This window comes from Musa acuminata, chromosome BXJ2-4 (genome assembly GCF_036884655.1).
Source record: "Musa acuminata AAA Group cultivar baxijiao chromosome BXJ2-4, Cavendish_Baxijiao_AAA, whole genome shotgun sequence".
Lineage (NCBI taxonomy): Eukaryota > Viridiplantae > Streptophyta > Magnoliopsida > Zingiberales > Musaceae > Musa > Musa acuminata.
This window is the reverse complement of record NC_088341.1, coordinates 16,024,815-16,046,954: the sequence shown is the minus strand read 5'-3', so window position 1 is coordinate 16,046,954 and position 22,140 is coordinate 16,024,815.

The window sequence follows — 22,140 nt, the reverse complement described above, 5'->3', positions numbered from 1 at the left end:
CTCAATAGTTTTCGCCACCATCGGTGCTACTGCCATTAGAGAAGAATCACTTTGTTGCTGAGGCGCTTGACGTGGTCGATAGACCTTTGTGGTTGGTTTTGGGGTTTGCTGACAAGCTCCATTTGCATGACCAAAAGATAAGCAACACTGACATCGTTGTGGCTTCCAGGAATATGAGACATGTACCTTCCGAGTGTTCCCGTCAAGATCACGATAGAAAACCTCATTAGGAAGATCTTCGTCGAAAGAAACCAGCACACATGCTCGTCCAAATGCTAATCTCGTCTGAGCTGCTGTTGCTTTGTCGATGTAGAGTGGCTGTCCCAGAGTGCTGCATAACTTTGCAATAAAACATCGACTCCAAAGATGTAGAGGCAGTCCTTGAAAGGATACCCATAATGGAATAGACTGTAGGCTATCTAACTCCAAACGGACATCAGGAGACCAACATCGTAGAATCATTGGATGACCGCGGATAGTCCAGAATCCTTCGAGGATTCGTTGCAAATCTTCTTCAGAGTATAGCTTGCAAACAAAGAATCTGTTCTCCAGCATATGAAGATCAAATGACGATATTCCCCATCGAGTGGGAAATAAGATGTTTTGAGACCTACCACATAACCAATAATCGCCATAGACCATGTCTCAATAAGCTCTGCTGAATCAGCAGTCTCGTATACAGCAATCTTATTATCAGCCTGAACTTCTAGAGTAAAGAATTCCAAGCTTAGATCTGGACTTCCAACCGGAGCCTTGAAGAGGCTAGTCCAAGGCCGAGGATCGATGGAAATGAGAGCAGGCTGCCGCGATCTAGAGCGCGACCTGCTTCGATGCTGCTTCGTCGAAGGAGTTTCTTGCCATCGTTTCAACCCTCCCGCCATCATCGCCAGCCCTAGGGGTCGTCGCTGTCATGTTTGATCCCTCTTCTGGTCGCCGCTACAGAAACGACGCCATTGGGAAAAGCCATCGCTGTAGTATATTAGATCGCCGCTACAATATCGTCACCCTAGGGAGATCTGGTTGTTGCTACAGTGTCGTCGCCCTAGATCTGGTTGCCGCTACAATGTCGTCGCCCTAGATCTGGTCGCCGCTATAGTGTCATCGCCGCTACTGTACCATCGCCCAAGATCTGGTCGCCACTACAGTGTCGTCGCCGCTACAGTCCGTCGCCCTAGATCTGGTTGCCGCTACAGTACCGTCGCCGTTACAGTGTCGTCGCCGCTACAGTCCGTCGCCCTAGATCTGGTCGCCGCTATTCACATAGTGATTCATCCGAGGAGCCAAAAATAATATCGTCAACATAAATTTACACAATAAGAAAATTATTTTTAAAATATTTAATAAACAATGTAGTATCAACCTTGCCTTTGGTAAAATTATTTAAAATAAGAAAGGAACTAAGCCTTTCATACCAAGCTCTAGGAGCTTGTTTCAAGCCATAGAGAGCCGTAGTCAATTTGAATACATGATTAGAAAAGAAGAGAATTTTCAAATCCGGGAGGTTGTTCGACATATACTTCTTCGGAAATAAAACCATTCAAGAAAGCACTTTTGACATCCATTTGAAACAGTTTAAAATTATTACTACTAGTATAGGCAAGGAGCATCCTTATGGCTTCTAATCGAGCCACGGGAGCGAAAGTTTCTTCGTAATCGATACCTTCTTCTTGGTTGAAACCTTTGGCCACTAATCTAGCCTTGTTTCTAACCACGATACCATTTTCGTCTTGCTTGTTTCTAAAGACTTATTTAGTACCAATGACTAAATGGTCACTAGGTCTAGGAACAAGCTTTCATACCTTATTCCTCTCAAATTGATTCAATTCCTCTTGCATTGCAATAACCCAAAAATCGTCTTTTATGGCCTCGTCAATGCATTTAGGTTCGATTTGAGAAAGGAAGGCAGCGTTAGCACAAAAATTCTTGAAAGAGGAACGAGTTTGAACCCCTTTTGATGTATCTCCTATAATTAGCTCCTTTGGATAAGCATCTATATACTTCCATTCCTTGGGTAAGGAAATTTCGGAAGAAGGTGCATCCAAGTTGCTATTTTGAGGAGGGGGTTCATTTAAATTCAAATTAACAAAACCAAGATCATCATCAAAATTATTTTTCTTTAAATTAGAAATTTCATTAAAAACTACATAAATAGACTCTTCTATTACTAAGGTTCTTTTGTTAAATACCCAAAAAGCCTTAGAAACGGAAGAGTAACCAAGAAAGATGCCTTTATCAGATTTAGAATCAAATTTTCCTAAGGCATCCCTTTCATTCAAAATAAAGCATTTACAACCGAAAACTTTAAAATAGGAAATATTTGGTTTTTTGTTATTCCATAATTCATAGGGAGTTTTTGATAGGGATGGTCTTATTAGGACCCTATTCATGATGTAGCAAGTCGTATTTACGGCTTCGGCCCAAAAATACTTTGGTAAACTATGTTCATTTAACATCATTCTTGCCATTTCTTATAGGTTTCTATTTTTTCTTTCAACTACTTCATTTTGTTGGGGATTCCTCGGAGTGGAGAAGTTGTGATTGTATCCATTAACTTCACAAAAATTTTGAAAGTCACGGTTTTGAAATTCGCCACCGTGATCACTCTGAATTGATGAAATCATGAAACCTTTTTCGTTTTGGGTGAGTTTACAAAATTTAGAGAAACACTTGAAACAATCACTTTTGTGAGCTAAGAAATAGGTCCAAGTGTATCTAGTATAGTCATCCACAATTACAAACTCATATTTGCTTCCTCCTAGACTTGTCGTGTCAATTGGTCTAAATAAGTCCAAACGAATCAATTGTAATGGTCTAGTGGTGCTAATTTGAGTTTTTGGTTTGAAAATAGTTTTTATTTGTTTACCTAGTTGACATGCATCGCATACTTTGTCCTTAATAAACTTTATATTTGGAATTCCTCACATTAATTCTCTAGATGAGATCTTAGATATTAGTTTCATGCTTGCATGGCCTAGTCTCCTATGCCAAAGCCAAGCATCATCATTTAATTCAAATCTAACGATGTAACCTCTATCGCATAATTGACTAACACTCAAGAGATTATGTTTCAATCCATTAACTAGTAAGACATCATCAATAGAAAATTTTAATTTGTTACCTATGGTTCCCATGCCAATGATTTTGCCTTGGTTGTTGTCTCCGAAAGTGACGTACCCTTCTTCTTAGCTAGTGAGCATAGAGAAATGAGATGGATCTCCAGTCATATGTCTTGAGCATCCACTATCTAGATACCATCTCTTGCTCCTAGCTTGTGATGGTGTATGTTTCTACAATAAGGGATTATTCTTAGGTACCTATTTTCTTTTAGGTGCCTTAAAAACTGATTTAACTTGTTCATCATATTGCATAGAATTGATCATGGTTCCTTTAGGAACCAAAATTAGTTTGTTCGGACTAATTTTCTTGAATGGACATTTATAAGTTTTATGTCCATATTTGCAACACAAGTTGCAATTGCTTTGGTGCCGAACATGTAAGACGGGGCCTTTAATGAAGGTGGTTGGATTTTGGTGAGGACTTCTCACAAATCCGATTCCACTTCTTTTAGGAACGTGACCCTTATTTGTAAGGATCATGTTCAAAGATTTGCTACCAACCTCGAATTTCTTCAAGGTGTCCTTAAGTAGCAAGTTCTCCTTTTGGAGAGATTCTAGATCATGACATTTTATACATGGAGCTAAACTATCATGATATTCAGTTTTTAATTTATCGATATCACAAGTGAGACTATCATGCTCCTTTTTTAGCTATTTATATTTTCTACTAATTGTCTTACATTCATCAAATAACTCATGGAAAGCATTTAATAATTTATGATAAGGTAAATCTGCATCAATTAAATCTGTTACCTCTTCTTCGATGGCCATTAGGGCGTAATGAGCAACTTGCTCGGTGTTGGACTCCTCTTCTTCGGACGCGCTTGAATCATCCCACGTTACCTTGAACGCCTTCTTCTTTGATGTTCTCTTTTTGGCTTGAGGATAATCGTTCTTGTAGTGTCCCAGTTTTTTGCACTCATAGCAAATTACTTGGTCCTTCTTGTGTTCGAATTTATTTTTTGTATTATTTTTAAATTTGTTCTTTCTTAAATATTTTTTAAATTTTTGAGTCAAAAGTGCAATGTCATTGTCACTGTCCTCATCACTTGATGTTCGTTTCAAGTGGTCTTCTTGTGATGTGAGTGTCATATCCTTCTTGTTCTTTGGAAGGGGATTCTCGAGCTCGTCATGAGCTTGACATGTCATTTCGTAGGTCATTAGAGACCCAATGAGTTCTTCAAGAGGGAATGTTTTAAGTTCTTTGGCCTCTTGAATGACCGTAACTTTTGGATCCCAACTTTTAGGGAGGGATCTTAAGATTTTAGTTACTAGTTCAAAGTTAGTAAAATCTTTACCAAGAGCTTTGAGTCCATTGATGACATCCGTGAACCGGGTGTACATGTCTCCGATGGACTCACTTGGTTTCATTCGGAAAAGTTCATAAGAGTGCACAAGGATGTTGATTTTGGACTCTTTCACTCGGCTAGTGCCTTCATGAGTGACTTCAAGAGTTCTCCAAATATCAAAAGCCGAATCACAAATTGAAACACGATTAAATTCATTTTTGTCTCGTGCACAAAACAAGGCATTCATAGCCTTTGCGTTTAAAGCAAAAAACCTTCTTCTCCGATTCATTCCATTCGCTCATCGGAAGAGAAGATTTTTGAAATCCGTTTTCAACAATAGTCCAAAGCTCGAAATACATGGAAATGAGGAAGATCCTCATACGAGTCTTCCAATAAGTATAATCCGACCCATTAAACAAGGGTGGACGTGTGATAGAATGACCCTCATGTATGCCGAAGTAATCCATCTCTCTTAGGTATCAAACCAAATATGAGAGTGAGCCTAGCTCTGATACCAATCTTTCGTACGATAAAAATCAAACTCGGAAGTGCTTAACTTGAAGGCATATTCGCAAAGTTATGCAGCAAAGGTAATGACGAAATAAAGCAAGTAAGAAGGTTTGCAGTAATGTAAATAGCAGTAATGAAATGCAAACCAGAGATTACGTCGATTTTAAAGTGGTTCGGTCAAATGACCTACATCCACTTGTGAGGCCCCTCTTCGATGAGGCTCCCACCTTCCACTAGCAAATCTCTTGAAGGGGAAGGGTAAATACCCCTCTTACAACTTTTTACAAGCGGTTCACTCTCTTACAGATTTTCAGCAAGAAAGAAGGAGGTGAACACTAGCAAATTGAAAACAACACTAGCTAAGACTTTTCTAAGACATTTCTCTCAATCAATTGCTTCTCAAAAAGTTATCATCTCAACTGAGATTTGAGGGGTATTTATAAGCCTCAAGAGGATTCAAATTTGGGCTCCAAAATTTAAATTCTCTTTGGTTTCCGATGCTGGCAGTGCCACCGCTTGTCAATGGCGGTGCCACCGCCTGTCAGTGTCTGACACTGACAGTGGACTGGCAGTGCCACCGCCCAGTCAAGCAATGCAACCGCCTAGCTCTCGGGTGCTGGGCGGTGCCACTGCCTGGCTCTCGGGTGCTGGGCGGTGCAACTGCCCAGTCTGGCAGTGCCACCGCCAGACTCTCTGATTCCCTAGTTGGGCTTTAAATTTAGCCCAAACCAAGTCTAATTTTGGGCCCAGTTGGCCCTTAACCAAGATATCGGATTATCTCTTAATCCTAATCCTAATTACATGTGAACTACATAACAAAAAACATCCTAAGCAAGTTTTCAACCGCGAACGTCGAGTCTTGTTCCGGCGAGCTTTCCGACGAACTTCTTCCGACGGACTCCCAGCAAGCTCCCGATCTTGTGATGACTTTAACGAGTAGCCGAGCCTTCTCGGTGATCTCTGTGAACCTCCGAAGATCTCTTTGGCGAACTTCCAAAAATTCCGACAGGTTCCCGATTTCTTCTCGGTTGGTTGCGGCAGCATCTCCGACGATTCTTCGGTCTCTTAAACATCCATCGAACTTGACTCTGGTATTCTTGCTTTGTGTTTTCTGGTTATCGTAGTTAATCCTGCACACTTAACTCAATAATATGGATTAGATCAATTAACCCATCAATTGATTTTATCATCAAAATCCGAGATTCAACAATTTAAACTCTAAATCATTCAATCTTAGTATCAAAATAAATATTTTTTAGTCTACTTTCAATTGGAATAGGTTTGCCTAAATCAGATTTTATTACAAAAAGTTAGGACCGAAACTGTTGGGAAATCTTGGGAGCGACATCACATGCGCAGTGGAAGAACAAGAAAAACAAAATCCCCGATTCCCAAAGAGATGTTCGTCGTTGTGCGAAGATTGGTGCCCAAAATCCGCGAGACTGAAAAAACTGCGTATAGAGTAGATTGTGTTACCTAGGGAGATCGTATATCCCTGTTTCCTTGCAGATCTTTAGGAGAGGGTGAAGGAGGTCAAGCGTCCTCCTCTCTAGCGGTGATCCACACAGCAGGGCTGTGACGACGCTCCTCAAAACTCCAAGCCTGCTCTGAGGTGGAGAGGGGAAGGAGAATAGGAGAGGCAAGCAAAGGCACTAGCCTATGAGGCTATGAATCTCTCCTATTTATAGAGGTCCACTGTCGAACCCTAATGGATCCTCACCTATTGGGTATCGGATCTGCATCCAATAACCCAAGCCTTTTATATTAGTGGATCTCTATCCAATAATCTCTCATGGGCTCTTATTGGATCTCGTCCATGGGATCCAATAATTTAGGAGCATATTGGATATCCAATAAGACAAGGGCTCCGTCAGATATCTCATATATGAACCTCAACTCATCGCAATGCCTACCATATGTGTGTGACCCTCTAGGCCCAATATCGAGCTGGTCATGAGTCATACCTATCAGAACTCCTTCTAACTCAGTGAATTATTATCTCTGTAATAATTCACTCGATCATCGACTACGGACGTACTAGGCCACTACGCCGTAGTCCCCAGACGATATAGGGGAATCCAATCCATTGGACCTGTTTGCCTTCAATTACCGTGTACCTATAGTCCCTCATCCATCTAATATCCTAGAGACCATATATCGAGCATGGTGTTGTCAGATCCATATGGTTTCTACTCGAGTCTCGCTCTAATCAGATTCTCCCAGAGAACTCTTTCTCTCTCAACCTGAATGACCCTGGCTAGGGATTTGTCTGAGCAAGAACACATGGGATATTCCTCTCATGACGTCGAGAGTGGATGATCCTCTATCGACACTCTATAGCTCTCGTAAGGTCAACTATCACTCCCAATGTCCAACTGTACTAGATCTGGGACAGCCAAACCTATAAGTCTGGTATCAAAGAGTGGAGCACTCATGCAGGACATCCTTGGTGACTCAAGTCTATGGACCAAATACACCATTAGGACTACGGAATCGCTGTCTGACAATAAGGCATCATCAACCATCCAGCATTTCGTAAGCGGATCAATCAGTGAACTCATTCTCCAATGAGCACCTGTACTATATCCCTAGTGTCCCTATATGAGCAGCTATGAGACCAGCTGCATCCATCATATGGATGGGTATACAGCACACCAGTCTGTCTGGTTATCACGATGTCCCTCTCGAGTAACCTATGACCGGGATTATTTAGGATCTGTGTTTAAAGGTGAATCGATCTCATTATCGTGATCTCATCACGATCCGATTCCCATTGCACAAATCCAATGACATCACAATATATATATATGCATATATGCAATAGTTATAAAGTGATATATGCCAAAATATAATAAACAAAAAGATTCTGTATCAAGTCACACGTGCCATCACTCACGTGATTGGCTTGCTGGGCACCTGTAACTAGCAGAAACAATGTATAGAGGTCAGATTACCGAAAAATTACAGATTTATGGCTTTGTATCAAAATGAAAGAAGGTCTGGTTCTCAGCTAAAAATGAAATCAGAGATTAAGGTTATTATGGGATGGGGTTAGAACACTTGCCTTAAAATAGTTTGAATCCCAAATGTGGGAAAATTGATGAAAAACCTCAAGCTCTTCTTCTTCTTCTTCTTCTTCTTCTTCTTCTTCTTCTTCTTCTTCTTCTTCTTCTTCTTCTTCTTCTTCTTCCATTCTCTTCTCCAACTCACGTTGACTGCAGCTCTTAAGTTTTGATTTCTTTAACCTTTCATCTAATTATTTGTGTTTTGGTTAATGCAAAGGTTGCAAGGTGTCATGCATGCACGAAAGGGGCTATGTGTCATCTTTAGAGTAAACATAAGTGGCACCATTAGATTAGCTAATGACACATGTCCACTATATTATTTTTTTTTCTTTAACTTAAATCTGATTTTTTTCATAAATCATATCAAACTTCTAATATTTACTCTTAGGTCCATAGCCATAAACTTTTAATATAATATCATTTAATATAAAATAATTATTAAATAATCCTCATATTTACAAACAAGCATTTACTAAATTTTTAAAAATGGGGGATGTTACAATATAGGCCCCAACTGATTTGAATTTGGAGCTCAAAAGTATCATCTCTCAGATTTTTGGGGTCCTGACGGTACCACCGCTAGAACTGGGTGGTACTACCGCTTGACACTACTCGGAGACCGAGCTCAAGCGGTACCAGCGCTTGACAGGGGTGGTACCACCGCCTGACTTCGCTCGAAGACTAAGCTCAGGTGGTACCACCGCCTGACAAGGGCGGTACCACCGCTTGACTTCGCTCGGAGACAGATCTTCTGGGCAGTGCCACCGTCGGCCAAGAAATCTGGGTCCGAATGGGCTAATCCATTCGGCCTAATTTGGGTCTGTCAAGGGCCCAATTGGCCCCAGATTAAGTTATTGGGATCATCTCCCCTTCCTAACTTAATCTTAATGCTAACTACGACATTTAAGACATTAATACTGTAACTCGTGTTCTTGTGCGTCAATCGCTTCTTCGGCGAACTTTCGGCGAACATCCGACAAACCCTCAGTGATGCTCCGGCGGACTTCCAGAAAACTCCTGGACTTGCGATGATCCTCTTGGCGAGTTCCGACAAGCTTCTTTGGCAAGATCTTGGACTTCTCGGATTTGTTCCCGTAGAACCTCCGACGACCATCCGGACTTCTATCGAACTCTCGAACTCCCAACGTGATCATGGTCTTGACTCCGGCGCAACACCTACTGCATGTCTTACTGCCATCGTAGTTAATCCTGCATATGTAAAACAAACTTCAATCTAGACAATTAAAATCAAGATTTCCGGCATGTCATTGGTCCCTCGACCTCTTCGTCCGATTCTTCGGCGCATCATCCTCTCTTGTGGCCTATTGCCTAATCGGCCAATTGACTCTACAACTCCGATATCCTTAGCATAATACCCGCTCTTCTTGACCTGATGCCCAAATCCACGGCCTGAAGCCTTTTATCGATACGTCGACCGATCCACCGGCCCGATGTCCAATCTTCTGACATGTTCCTCTAGCCCAACATGATTTTTCCTGCTTTAATTATCTCATCTTAATCGAAGCATCCTGCATCACTTAAAATGCAAATTAAAACATAAACACAATTATCAATTGGTTTCATCATCAAAATACGAGATTCAATAGTAAAAGGCTAGAGTTCCTCTCCCTCTTTTCTTTTTAAGTCTTGATCATTCAAGAGAGGAGTGAAAACTTATAAGGGTTGTATCCTAAGCCTGTCAAAAGGAGAAAAGCTGTAAAAGGGTGGTTGGCCTTCGCCTATTGAAGGAAGGCCTCTAGTGGACGTCGGTGACCTCTTCGGAGGAGGAAGCCAAAAGTGGATGTAGGTCAAGATTGACCGAACCACTCTAAATCTCGGTTTGCATTTATATTCTACTATTTTGTTGAATCTCGGATTTTGATGATGAAATCAATTGATGGGTTAATTGATCTAATCCATATTATTGAGTTAAGTGTGCAGGATTAACTACGATAACCAGAAAACACAAAGCAAGAATACCGGAGTCAAGATCGATGGACGTTTAAGAGTCCGAAGAATCGTCAGAGATGCTGCCGGAACCAACCGAGAAGAAATCGGGAACCTATCGGAATTTTCGGAAGTTCGCCGAAGAGATCGTCGGAGGTTCACGGAGATCACCGAGAAGGCTCGGCTACTCGTTAAAGTCATCACAAGATCGGGAGCTTGATGAGAGTCCGTCGGAAGAAGCTCGTCGGAAAGCTCGCCGAAACAAGACTCGACGTTCGCGGTTGAAAGCTTGCTTAGGATGTGTTTTTGTTATGTAGTTCACTTGTAATTAGGATTAGGATTAAGAGATAATCCTATATCCTGGTTAGGGGCCAACTGGGCCCAAAGTTAGATATGGTTTGAGCTTAAATTAAGCCAAACCAGTGAAATCGGAGAGCCAGGCGGTGGCACCGCCCAGCACCCGAGTGCTGGGCGGTGACACCTCCTTGGCTGGGTGGTTGCACCGTCCAGCACCCGAGCGCTGGGCGGTGGCACCGCCTGGCTGGGCGGTGGCACCTCCAGCACCGGGAACCCTAAGAGAATTCAAATTTTGGAGCCCAAATTTGAATCCTCTTGAGGCCTATAAATACCCCTCAAATCTCAGCTGAGGTTACAACTTTTGAGAAGCATTTTGATTGAGAGAAAAGTCTTAGAAAGTCTTAGCAAGTCTTGTTTTCAATTTGCTAGAGAGTTCTCCTCCTTCTTTCTTATTGAAAATTTGTAAGAGGTTGAGCTGCTTGTAAAAGGTTGTAAGATGGGTGTTTACCCTTCCATTTCAAGAGATTTGCTAGTGGAAGGTGGGAGCCTCATCGAAGAGGGGCATCGCAAGTGGAGTAGGTCATTTGACCGAACCACTCTAAAAATCGGCGTAATCTTTGGTTTACATTTTATTATTGTCATTTACATTACTGCAAATCTTCTTACTGCTTTAGTTCCTTATTACCCTTGCTGCGCAATTTTAAGAATACGCTTTCAAGTTAAACTTTTCAAGTTCCGTTCTTATCGTATGAAAGATTTTGTTAAAATCGAAGTTTTAATCCGCTGCACTAATTCACCCCCCCCCCTCTTAGTGCCGCTCCGATCCTAACATATTTATCTTAACTACAAATTGCCTCTGTTACTTTACATCAACTATACTTCCGTTTGCTCTCATGTTAAAGACCTTTCCGAAACGGTTTTCGTATGAAATCTTTTTGAACCGACAAAAGTTTTTCGCTGCACTAATTCACCCCACCCCCCTCTTAGTGATCTTAATCTTAACAATTTGTATCAGAGCGGGTTCACTCTCAATTAGATTAAAACCCAAGAGAGATGGCATATGCCAGAAACCAAGAGGGTCACTCTATTACATGTCCGCCCATGTTCAATGGGACAGACTACACCTATTGGAAGACCTGAATGAGGATCTTCCTTATTTCCATGGATTTTAAACTTTGGAATATTGTTGAAAGTGGATTTTCAAAGTCTTCTCTTCTAATGATCAATTGGAATGAATTGGAGAAGAAGACTTTCGCTCTAAATGCAAAGGCTATGAATGCCTTATTTTGTGCACTTGATAAAAATGAGTTCAATCATGTTTCGATTTGTGAAACTGCATTTGATATTTGGCATACACTTGAAGTAACTTACGAAGGCACGAGTAAAGTGAAAGAGTCAAAAATTAATCTTTTTGTGTATTCTTATGAACTTTTTCGAATGAAACCGAGCGAGACCATAAGTGACATGTACACCCATTTCACGGATGTCGTCAATGGTCTAAAAGGACTCGGTAAAATTTTTTCAGATTTCGAGCTCGTTAATAAAATTCTAAGATCCCTTCCAAAGAGTTGGGACCATAATGTCACTGCTATTCAAGAGGCTAAAGATTTGAACAACTTCCCTCTTGAAGAATTAATTGGGTCATTAATGACCTATGAAATGATTTGCAAAGCTCATGAAGAGCATGAGGACACCCTTCCAAAGAACAGGAAGGATATGACACTTAGAACTCAAGAAGACCACTTGAGAGAAAACTCAAGTGATGAGGACTTTGACGATGACTTGGCACTTCTAATAAGGAAATTTAAAAAATTCATTAAAAGAAATAAATTTAAAAATGATACTAAAAATAAATTTGAACCCAAAAAGGATCAAGTTATTTGTTACGAATGCAAGAAGCCGGGACACTATAAAACTGATTGTCCCTAAGCCAAGAAGAGAACACCAAAGAAAAAGGCGCTCAAAGCAACGTGGGATGACTCAAGCGCATCCGAAGAAGAGGAGTCCAACACCGAGCAAGTTGCTCATTATGCACTCATGGCCATTGGAGAGGAGGTGTCAAATTTAATTTATGCAGATTTATCATTTGATGAATTGTTAAATGCTTTTTATGATTTATTTGATGAATGTAAAATAATTAGTAGAAAATATAAATTGTTAAAAAAGGAGCATGATACTCTTGTTAGAAATTTCGATAAATTAAAAATTGAGCATAATGATAGTTTAGTTCCATGTACGAAATGTCATTTTCACAGGTTTAGGATACAACTTTTAAGCACACACACTCCTCTCTAAAAGGAATTCTAAGTTTAAGCTAGAGGAGGGATTTCTCAAGTGATTTCTATAGCGTTTTCTCACTTTAAAACTCTTTGTGCTTGTGTGTATTAACCAGGGATGAGAGGGGTATTTATAGGCCTCAATTTGATTCAAACTTGGAGCCTAAAAATATCTCATTCCTGGTTTCCTGGGTTCAGGCGATACCACTGCCTGTGCTAGGCGGTACCACCGCTAGTGTCAATTTGACACTGACACTATATTGGGCGGTACCATCGCCCAATCTGGCGATACCACCGCCTAGCATTGGGCCACTAGGTGGTACCACTGCTTAGCACCCTACTAGGGGCGGTACCACCGCCTGACACAATCTCGAAGACTATGCCACGATGGTGTCATTTCTTGGGTCACTGTTTGGGCCTTTTATTAGACCCAACACAGTCCTTACATGGGCCCAACAGACCCATAATTGGGTTGGCCCAAATTCAATCTCAATTACGTGCTAACTACGAAATCTAAGGCATACTTAAGCTAAACAAGTCCCTAGGTCTTGGTTTCTTCCGGCGATCTTCCGACGAACTTCCGACAATCTCCCAGCAATATACCAATGGACTTCCGGCAAGCTCCTAGACTTCTTGGTTGGTTCTTGCAGAACTTCTGACGAACTGTCACGGACAAACTTCTAAACAAGGTGTTTGATGTAATGCTTATGTATGTCCGTGTCTTTTGGCATGTTCATGCCTTGTACAACATGTAGAGGGGCGACCGAAGGCATAATAGTCCCATTTTAGTTGGGTTGGTGGCCTCTTTAGGCTTGTAAATAAAGGTTGTGTCATGTGGACACGTGGGAGAGATTTTCAGTCTGTAATGGACCATTTTACCTTTTGTTGTGCCACTATTCAGAGCTTGTAAAGTCTATTTGTAATTTGCATTGTCTATGAAGTATTTTCGGAGATGTTTGCTTGTGGATCCCGATTGAGGCGTTCTCTCTAACCCGTTCTCTCTTTTGTTGGTCCTAAGGGACAATGGGTGGCTTCGGGGAGGCTGACCTTTGCGGACGGACACGCAAGGGTGCCGCATGACTTAGGCAAAACCAGCTAAGTCCGTGACAGATGGTATCAGAGCGGGACAAGCACTCATAAAAACACTTAGCATGTAAACGTGGGGGACCTAGCGGGGCTGCGTTGAGGGCAGTCAGCACACGCGCGACCGTTTGGGGGAAAACGGGCATGGAGATGTAGGAAAAAGGAGTCCCTTGGAGGAGCGGGCATCTGACATTGGCATTCAGAGGAATGGCCAACCCTTCGCGCAAGAGGCACCACGAGAACAGACAAGCTTGAAAGAATGTGGAGTGCACAAAGGTTGGGATGGCTGAGTTTGAGCTACGGCTCAACGTTGACAACTATACTTGATGGTGCTCAATGCAAGCGAGGCGCTTGGTAAAGGATGAGACCATGCAAAGTGGAATGAGTTGCTCAATGACCAAAAGAGTTATGCAATGCTCACAGAGGTGAGGGGAATTGCTAACTCGAAGAATTTGGTACTCATGCATGGGCATGTATGCGGACGATGGAATGTTCGTGGCCATCCCAAGGCGACCGAAACTCGGCGCCATGGAGCATTGAAACTTTCTCTTCGGCATGTGAAGGATACGTCCGTAGGAGGCTGAAGTGTGCAACGAGTTCAGCATGTTGCTAGGCCTTGAAGGGTGCAGCGGGGGCTGTATTGACGGGGAGTCACAATCTAGCAAGTGCGTTTGCAGGAGGCAGAACAATGCACATCTTGTTTAGCAGATCGGAGTAGTCTAAGAGGATGGTGGTCTCCGAAACGAAGAGAGATGTTGCTCCAATGGGACAGTTATCCAGGAGGGATAAGTCCCGTCTCTCCAGAGGGAGAATCATGTGAGACGGACCTCACATGTTGAGGAGGAGTACCTCAACAAACAACAACTCCACGAAGCTCGATGGATTGAGCAAGCGGCGAGGAGTCGTTGCATGATCTCGCTTGAGAGAATGCATTGGTGGATGCATTGCGAGATCAAGTGGGGGAGCGACCCAATGCAACTTAAATGAAGGCACACTTGGAGTCGATATGGAGATCGGACTCAAGGGAGGGCTTACCCGTGGAATGGTGGACACGAGGGCCACCATCAACTCAATGCAAAAACGAGGAGCGGAGCAACTTAGGTGTAACTTGGCGAAGTACCCAAGCCGTATGAAGGGAGCCAGCATAGAAGTTGGAACATGGAGCGGAGGCACAGTGCTTTCCTTAGACAAAGGTCAAGGACATGAACTCTTACAGAGGCAAGAGTAGAATCATGTTGTTCCATGGGTCCTTCATTCTGACGGAGCGGACTCATCTTACATGGTGCCAAAGACGAAGGGAGCTTCTGGGCACATGCACCTTATCTCGGAGGAGCATTTGATGGAGGAACTAAGGCGACTCAATTTGTGGAGGCGAAGTTGAGTTCAGAAGGCCTTAGCACAGGGCAAGAGGACGCAAAGGCGGGTACTCTTGAAGAATATGCCATAGTGTTGCCATTCAAGTTGCTATGAAGGAAGCGGTGCGCAGCGGAGATTGTGCTGGTAGGGGCAGAGGCCCAGGACCCAAACAATGGTGCACAAATTACAGTGAAGTCAGTGGACTTCGAGAGCTACTAGGCAACGGACTGTCCTAGAGCGGTGCTTCATCTAGGTGTGACCCAAGAGTGGGTGGATGAAGGTCGATTGCCAAAGGAGCGAACAAAATCGAAGGTGGAGGAGACCCTATGATGTATTGGCAAAGGCCACACATGGAGGGTTCACAATTCGAGTTTATTCCACAAGGATCAGAATGCAATGGAAATGTCACCAGGAGGCGACATGGTGCAGCGGATCGTGGTGGAACAGTTCGTGGCAATGCGATACACACGACATAGCCCCGTGAGGGACTAGATCATACGGAGGTATGATCGGGGGCTACTGGAAGTTCCACTTCGGTGAATAATACGACGACAAGAAGGGCTATGGATTCAAAGAGTGAAGGCCATGGTACCGTAGAGGCAGGTCTTCCGGGTGTGCATCGAATTTTGCATCGGATGAAAGCCTTGGTCATCAGCATATGGGGGTTGTGTTCCACCAAGGGAAAAGTTCGAATGCAAGTACCAGTGAGTTCCATGGGAGGGACTTGATCATGCAAAGGTATGATCGAAGCAGCTGGAGAGTTGGACTGCTCCAGAGCTCATATTCGCTTAAGGGAGCCCGACAAGTCAGAGGACAAGGTCGAGTAAGCGAACGTTGCTACCAAGGAAGCTAAGGAGAACAGAATCGGTGCAAACCCTATAATGCGATGGCAGAGGCCATGCATGGGAGTTACAGTCTATCTTTCCATCGACCAAAGGAGAGCTGCTTGGAGAACACAGAGGTGTTGAAGCAGGGGGTCGAAAGGGGTGAGGAAGCGACGACGAGTCCAGAGGGACTTAGCTACCCAAAAAAATCAAGCATCAGTTAGAATGGAGGTGGACTCAGAGGAGTGCCACGGAGACATATCTATTGATCGTGAAGAAAAGGGATGCAGATGCGAGGCGACGGATAGTAGGGCCATGGGCATGGCAGCACCATGGTACCGCAGAGGCGGGACTTCCGTGAAAGTCATTGATCCCTTGCTCTCATGGAGGGAGAGCGCTTGGTCGTGAAAGGGGCCGAGGAGGTGGAGCATGCAGAGGCAATCTCCAAGTACCGAGACAAGGCTGAAGGGCAAAGGCCGAGGAACTTCGTAAGACCGATGTCAAATAACTTCTCATCAAAATAGCCGAAAGTGAAGGATTTCAGGTCATGCAAGAGTGCATAACCAAGGAATGAAGCAGGCAGTACGCGGTGTTGTACCTTTGCTACTCAGTGGAGTAGGCGGTAGGACTGATGGAGAAGACGGTACAATCCCAGAGGCGACCAAACCTATGAGAGAATTACTCCAAGTTGGGGTGAAAACTTTCCGCATTCCAGAAGTTCGATGGCATTGAGAAGGTGAATTACAGTAACTAACTCAACGCAAGGAGTGCAAACACTTCAAGTGCTTCAAAAGTGTGAGCAAAGAGCAGGCGAAGGCTAGTAACCAGCTTGATGCATAGAGTACAACATCGATGAGGCGGGCGAAGTCAAGTAACCTTTTCCTTCTCAACCCTTAAGAGAATGGGCGAAACCGAGTACCCCAATTCTCTTTATCTATCCAGCAGAGGAGCTCTACACAAGTTCAAAGACCCTTCGAAGATAATGAAAGACAATAGTTGGTAAATCCTCACCAACGGTGATCAGTGCTACTGAGAGTAGATTGTCCGCTTCATTTCCCAACGAAATGCTAATCGAAAGTGGAAGTGATGCGAACCGACTTGGATATGACAACTAAGTGAATGAAGAGTCAATGAGCAAATTTTGTGGAGGAAGGACCCAAAACTTCAGAAGTTTGCGAGATGATGCTCGTTAAAGCTCCAACAAGCATCCATCCAGTTCAAGCAGCATGAGGCATTTGAGAGACTAGCGTAGTAAGGATGGTCTTTTCCTTCATCTGGGGGATCCGCAGGAATCAACAAGGATCAACACAACTCAGCCAACCCCACACCAGAGTCAGAGTCATTGGTGAGTTGAAGCAGCATGGCGGATCAAAGGTTCGACTACTCAAAAACAACAGTGGAGAGCAGCTAGGAGCCAAGAGGCGCATTGTAGCTAGAGCAGAAGATTGAAGACTCAGCAAAGGCGAGGAGTTGCAGTGTCGACAAAGGCTTCAACGAGGACGTCGAAGGAATAAGTGGGGGAGAATGTCACGGACAAACTTCTAAACAAGGTGTTTGATGTAATACTTATGTATGTCCATGTCTTTTGGCATATTCATGCCTTGTACAACATGTAGAGGGGCGGCCGAAGGCATAATAGTCCCATTTTAGTTGGGTTGGTGGCCTCTTTAGGCTTATAAATAAAGGTTGTGTCAAGTGGACATGTGGGAGAGATTTTTGGTCTATAATGGACCATTTTACCCTTTGTTGTGCCACTATTCAGAGCTTGTAAAGTCTGTTTGTAATTTGCATTGTCTATGAAGTGTTTTCGGAGATGTTTGCTTGTGGATCCCGATTGAGGCGTTCTCTCTAACCCGTTCTCTCTTTTGTTGGTCCTAAGGGACAATGGGAGGCTTCGGGGAGGTTGACCTTTGCGGACGGACACGCAAGGGTGCCGCACGACTTAGGCAAAACCAGCTAAGTCCGTGACAGAACGTTTGAACTTCCGACAAACTCTTGAACTCCCAACGAAATCACATCCTTGACTCTGGAACTTCATTTTGCTTTATGCCTTGCTATCGTAGTTAATCCTGCACATGTAAAAATATACTTTGATCTAGACAATTATTACTAAGCTTGAATCATGTTGTCTGGCATGTCATTGATCCATCGACGCTTCGTTTGATTCTTTGGCGCATCGTCCTCTCTTGCGGCCTATTGCCCAATCGACCAGTTGACTCCATAACTCCGATATCCTTGGCGCAATATCCACTCTTCTTGGCCCGATGCCCAAATCCATGGCCCGAAGCCTTCTGTCGATACGTCGACCGATCCTCCGGCTCGACGTCCAATCTTCTAACATGTTCCACCGGCCCAACATGATTCTTCCTACTTTAATTGTCTCATTCTAATCGAAGCATCCTGCATCACTAAAAACACAGATCAAATCATAAACATTTATCAATTGGTTTCATCATCAAAATGCGAGATTCAACAGCTAGAACTACTATTGGTCTCCCCTCCTATTCTCCTTAGCCTTCTCTCCTCCTCCTTAGCTTCGACAACCTTGCAGTGCACATGGAGAGAGAGAGATCCCGTAGCGATCTGAGGAGCATCATCGTTACATCCTGTCATGGATAAACTTCTAAATAGGATGTTTGATATAATGCTTGTGTATGTCCGTGTCTTTTGGTATGTTCATGTTTTGCACAGCATATAGAGGGATGGCTGAAGGCTTAATAGTCCCATTTTAGTTGGGTTGGTGGCCGCTTTAGGCTTATAAATAAAGGTTGTGTCATGTGGACACTTGTGAGAGACCTCGGTCTGTAATAGACCATTTTGACTCTTTGTTGTGCAACTGTTCAGAGTTTGTAAAGTCTGTTTGTAATTTGCATTGTCTATGAAGTATTTTTAGAAATGTTTGCTTGTGGATCCCGAATGAGGCGTTTTCTCTAACCCGTTCTCTCTTTTGTGGGTCCTAAGGGACCATGGGAGGCTTCGGGGAGGCTGACCTTTGCGGACGGACACGCAAGGGTGCCGCACGACTTAGGCAAAACCAGCTAAGTCTGTGACAGATGGTATCAAAGCTAGACAAGCACTCATAGAAACACTTGGCATGCAAACGTGAGGGACCTAGCGGGGCTGCATTGAGGGCAGTCAGCACATGCGCGACCGTTTGGGGGAAAAACGGGCATGAAGATGTAGGGAAAATGAGTCGCTCAAAGGAGCGGGCATCTGAGAGTGGCATTCAGAGGAATGACCAATCCTTCGCGCAAGAGGCACCACGAGGACAAGCAAGCTAGGAAGAATGTGGAGCGCACAAAGGTTGGGATGGTTGAGTTCGAGCTAAGGCTCGATGTTAACAACAATACTTGATGGTGCTCAAGGCAAGCAAGGCGCTTGGTAAAGGATGAGACCATGCAAGGTGGAATGAGTTGCTCAACGACTGAAAGAGTTATGCAAAGCTCACAAAGGTGAGGGGAATTGCTAACTCGAAGAATTTGGTACTCTTGCATGGGCTTGTATGCGGACGATCGAATGTTCGCGGCCATCCCAAGGTGACCGAAACTCGGTGCCATGGAGCATTGAAACTTTCTCTTCGGCATATGAAGGATACGTCTATAGGAGGCTGAAGTATGCAGCAAGTTCAGCATGTTGCTAGGCCTTGAGTGGTGCAGCGGGGGTTGTATTGACGTGGAGTCGCAATTGTTGAATCTCGGATTTTGATAATGAAGTCAATTGTCATTTATTGTCTAACCTATATATTGAGATAAGTGTGCAGGATTAACTATAATAAAAGTAAGACATGCAGCAGGAGTTACGCCGGAGTCATGACAATGATCACGTTGGGAGTTCGAGAACTCGACGGAAGTTAGGACAATCGTCGGAGGTTCTGCGGGAACAAATCCGAGAAGTCCGTAAGCTTGCCAAAGAAGCTCGTCGGAACTCGCCAAGTGGATCGTTGCAAGTCCAGGAGTTTGCCGGAAGTCCGCAGGAGAATCACCGAGGGTTCATCGGATGATCGACGGAAGTTCGTCGGAAACTCGCCGGAAGAAGCGATTGACGCACCGGAGCAAGCAGTAGAAATTGTCTTAGAATTTATCGTAGTTAGCACAATGATTAAGTTGGAAATGGGAGGTGATCCCTGTTAGGATCGAGAGCACTAAGAGGGGGGGTGAATTAGTGCAGCGGATATCTTTTAGCGATTAAAAACAAAAGCTGCGTTCGTTCGATAAAAATCAGTTTTGAAGCAAAAGCCGACTCAAAGATAACTTATGACTAAGTGCAGTTTACGTCTAAACGTAGTTTACGTCTAAATACAATTTACGTTTAAATGCAGTTTGCGTCTAAACGCAGTTTTACGTCTAAACGCAGATTTACGTCTAAACGCAGATTTACGTCTAAACGCAGATTTACGTCCAAACTCAGTTTACGTCTAAAACGCAGTTTTACATTTAAACGTAGTTTACGTCTAAACGCAGTTTTACGTCTAAAACGCAGATTTACGTCTAAACGCAGATTTACGTCTAAACGCAGATTTACGTCTAAACGCAGTTTGCGTCTAAGCGCAGTTTGCGTATAAACACAGTTTGCGTCTAAGCGCAGTTTACGTCTAAACGCAGCTTACGTCTAAACGCAGTTTGCGTCTAAACACAGTTTGCGTCTAAGCGCAGTTTACGTCTAAACGCAGTTTGCGTCTAAACGCAATTTGCGTCTAAACGCAGATGACAGTTTGCAGTTCTAAATGAAATCAAGACGTAAACGTAAACTGCACAGAACCTTGTTCGTAAAAGCGCAGAAGATAGTTTGCAGTTGTAAATGAAATCAAGACGTGAACGTAAACTGCACAGAACCTTGTCCGTAAAAAAGGCGCAGAAGATAGTTTGTAGTTGTAAGTGAAATCAAGACGTAAACGTAAACTGCACAGAACTCATTCGTAAAAGCGCAGAGAGACAGTTTGCAGTTTGTAGATGGAATCAAGACGTAAACGTAAACTGCACAGAATTCGTTCGTAAAAGCGCAGAGAGCAATTTGCAGTTTGTAAATGGAATTAAGATGTGAACGTAAACTGCATAGAATTTGTTCATAAAAGCGCAGAGAGCAGTAGCTATGTAGGAGGTTTGCAGTAATGATAAAGTGCTCAAAATAAACGCAAACCAGAGATTTAGAGTGGTTCGGTCAGTCTTGACCTACTCCACTTTTGGCTTCCTCCACCGGCGAGGTCACCGACGTCAACTAGGAGCCTTCCTTCAATAGGCGAAGGCCAACTACCCTCTTATAGATTCACTCCTTTTGACGGGCTCAGGAGACAACCCTTACAAATGTTTTCTCTCCTCTCTTTACAACTCAAACTTGAAGAACAGAAGGAGGAGGAAAACTAGCAGTTTTGAGCTCTAAGAACCACTGAAAAGATCAAGATTTTGGCTTGAGTTCTTGTTCTTTCAGTGCTGAATGGGTGGGGTATTTATAGGCCCCAACCCAATTCAAATTTGGAGCTCAAAACGATCAAATCCCGGAATTCCAGGATCAGGCGGTTGCACCTCCTGACTGGAGAGGTTGCACCGCCTGGCAGAGCTCGAAGACTGAGCTCAGGCGGTGCCACCTCTTGACAGAGGCGGTTGCACCTCTCTGCCAGAGCTCGAAGACTGAGCTCAGGCGGTGCCACCTCTCTGTCAGGGAGGTTGCACCGCCCAGTCTTGCTCGAAGACTGAGCTCAGGCGGTGCCACCTCCCGGCTGGGGCGGTTGCACCTCCCAGCCTCGTTGGAAGACTTAGCCTGGGCGGTGCTACCTCCTGGCCTAGGCGGTTGCACCTCCTGGCACTATTCCAGATCACTGGTTGGGCTCCAAACTTGGCCCAAACCAGTCCGAATTCGGGCCCAATTGGCTCAAGATTAAGTTAATGGGATCACCTCCCATTTTCTAACTTAATCAACGTGCTAACTACGATTAGATCTAAGACAATTTCTGCAGCTTTGCTTCGGTGCGTCAATCGCTTCTTCCGGCGAGTTTCCGGCGAACTTCCGTCGATCATCCGATGAACCCTCGGTGATGCTCCTGCGGACTTCCGGCAAACTCCTGGACTTTGCGACGATCCACTTGGCAAGTTCCGACGAGCTTCGCTTGGCAAGCTTCTGGACTTCTCGGATCTGTTCTCGCAGAACCTCCGACGACCGTCCGAACTTCCGTCGAACTCTCGAACTCCCAATGTGATCATGAACTTGACTCCGGCGCAACTCCCGCTGCTTGTCTAACTTTCATCGTAGTTAATCCTGCACACACAAAAACAAAAACTTCGATCGAGACAATTAATCCTAAGCAATTAATCAAGTTGTCCGGCATGTCATTGGTCCCTCGACGCTTCGTCCGATTCTTCGGCGCATCGTCCTTTCCTGCAGCC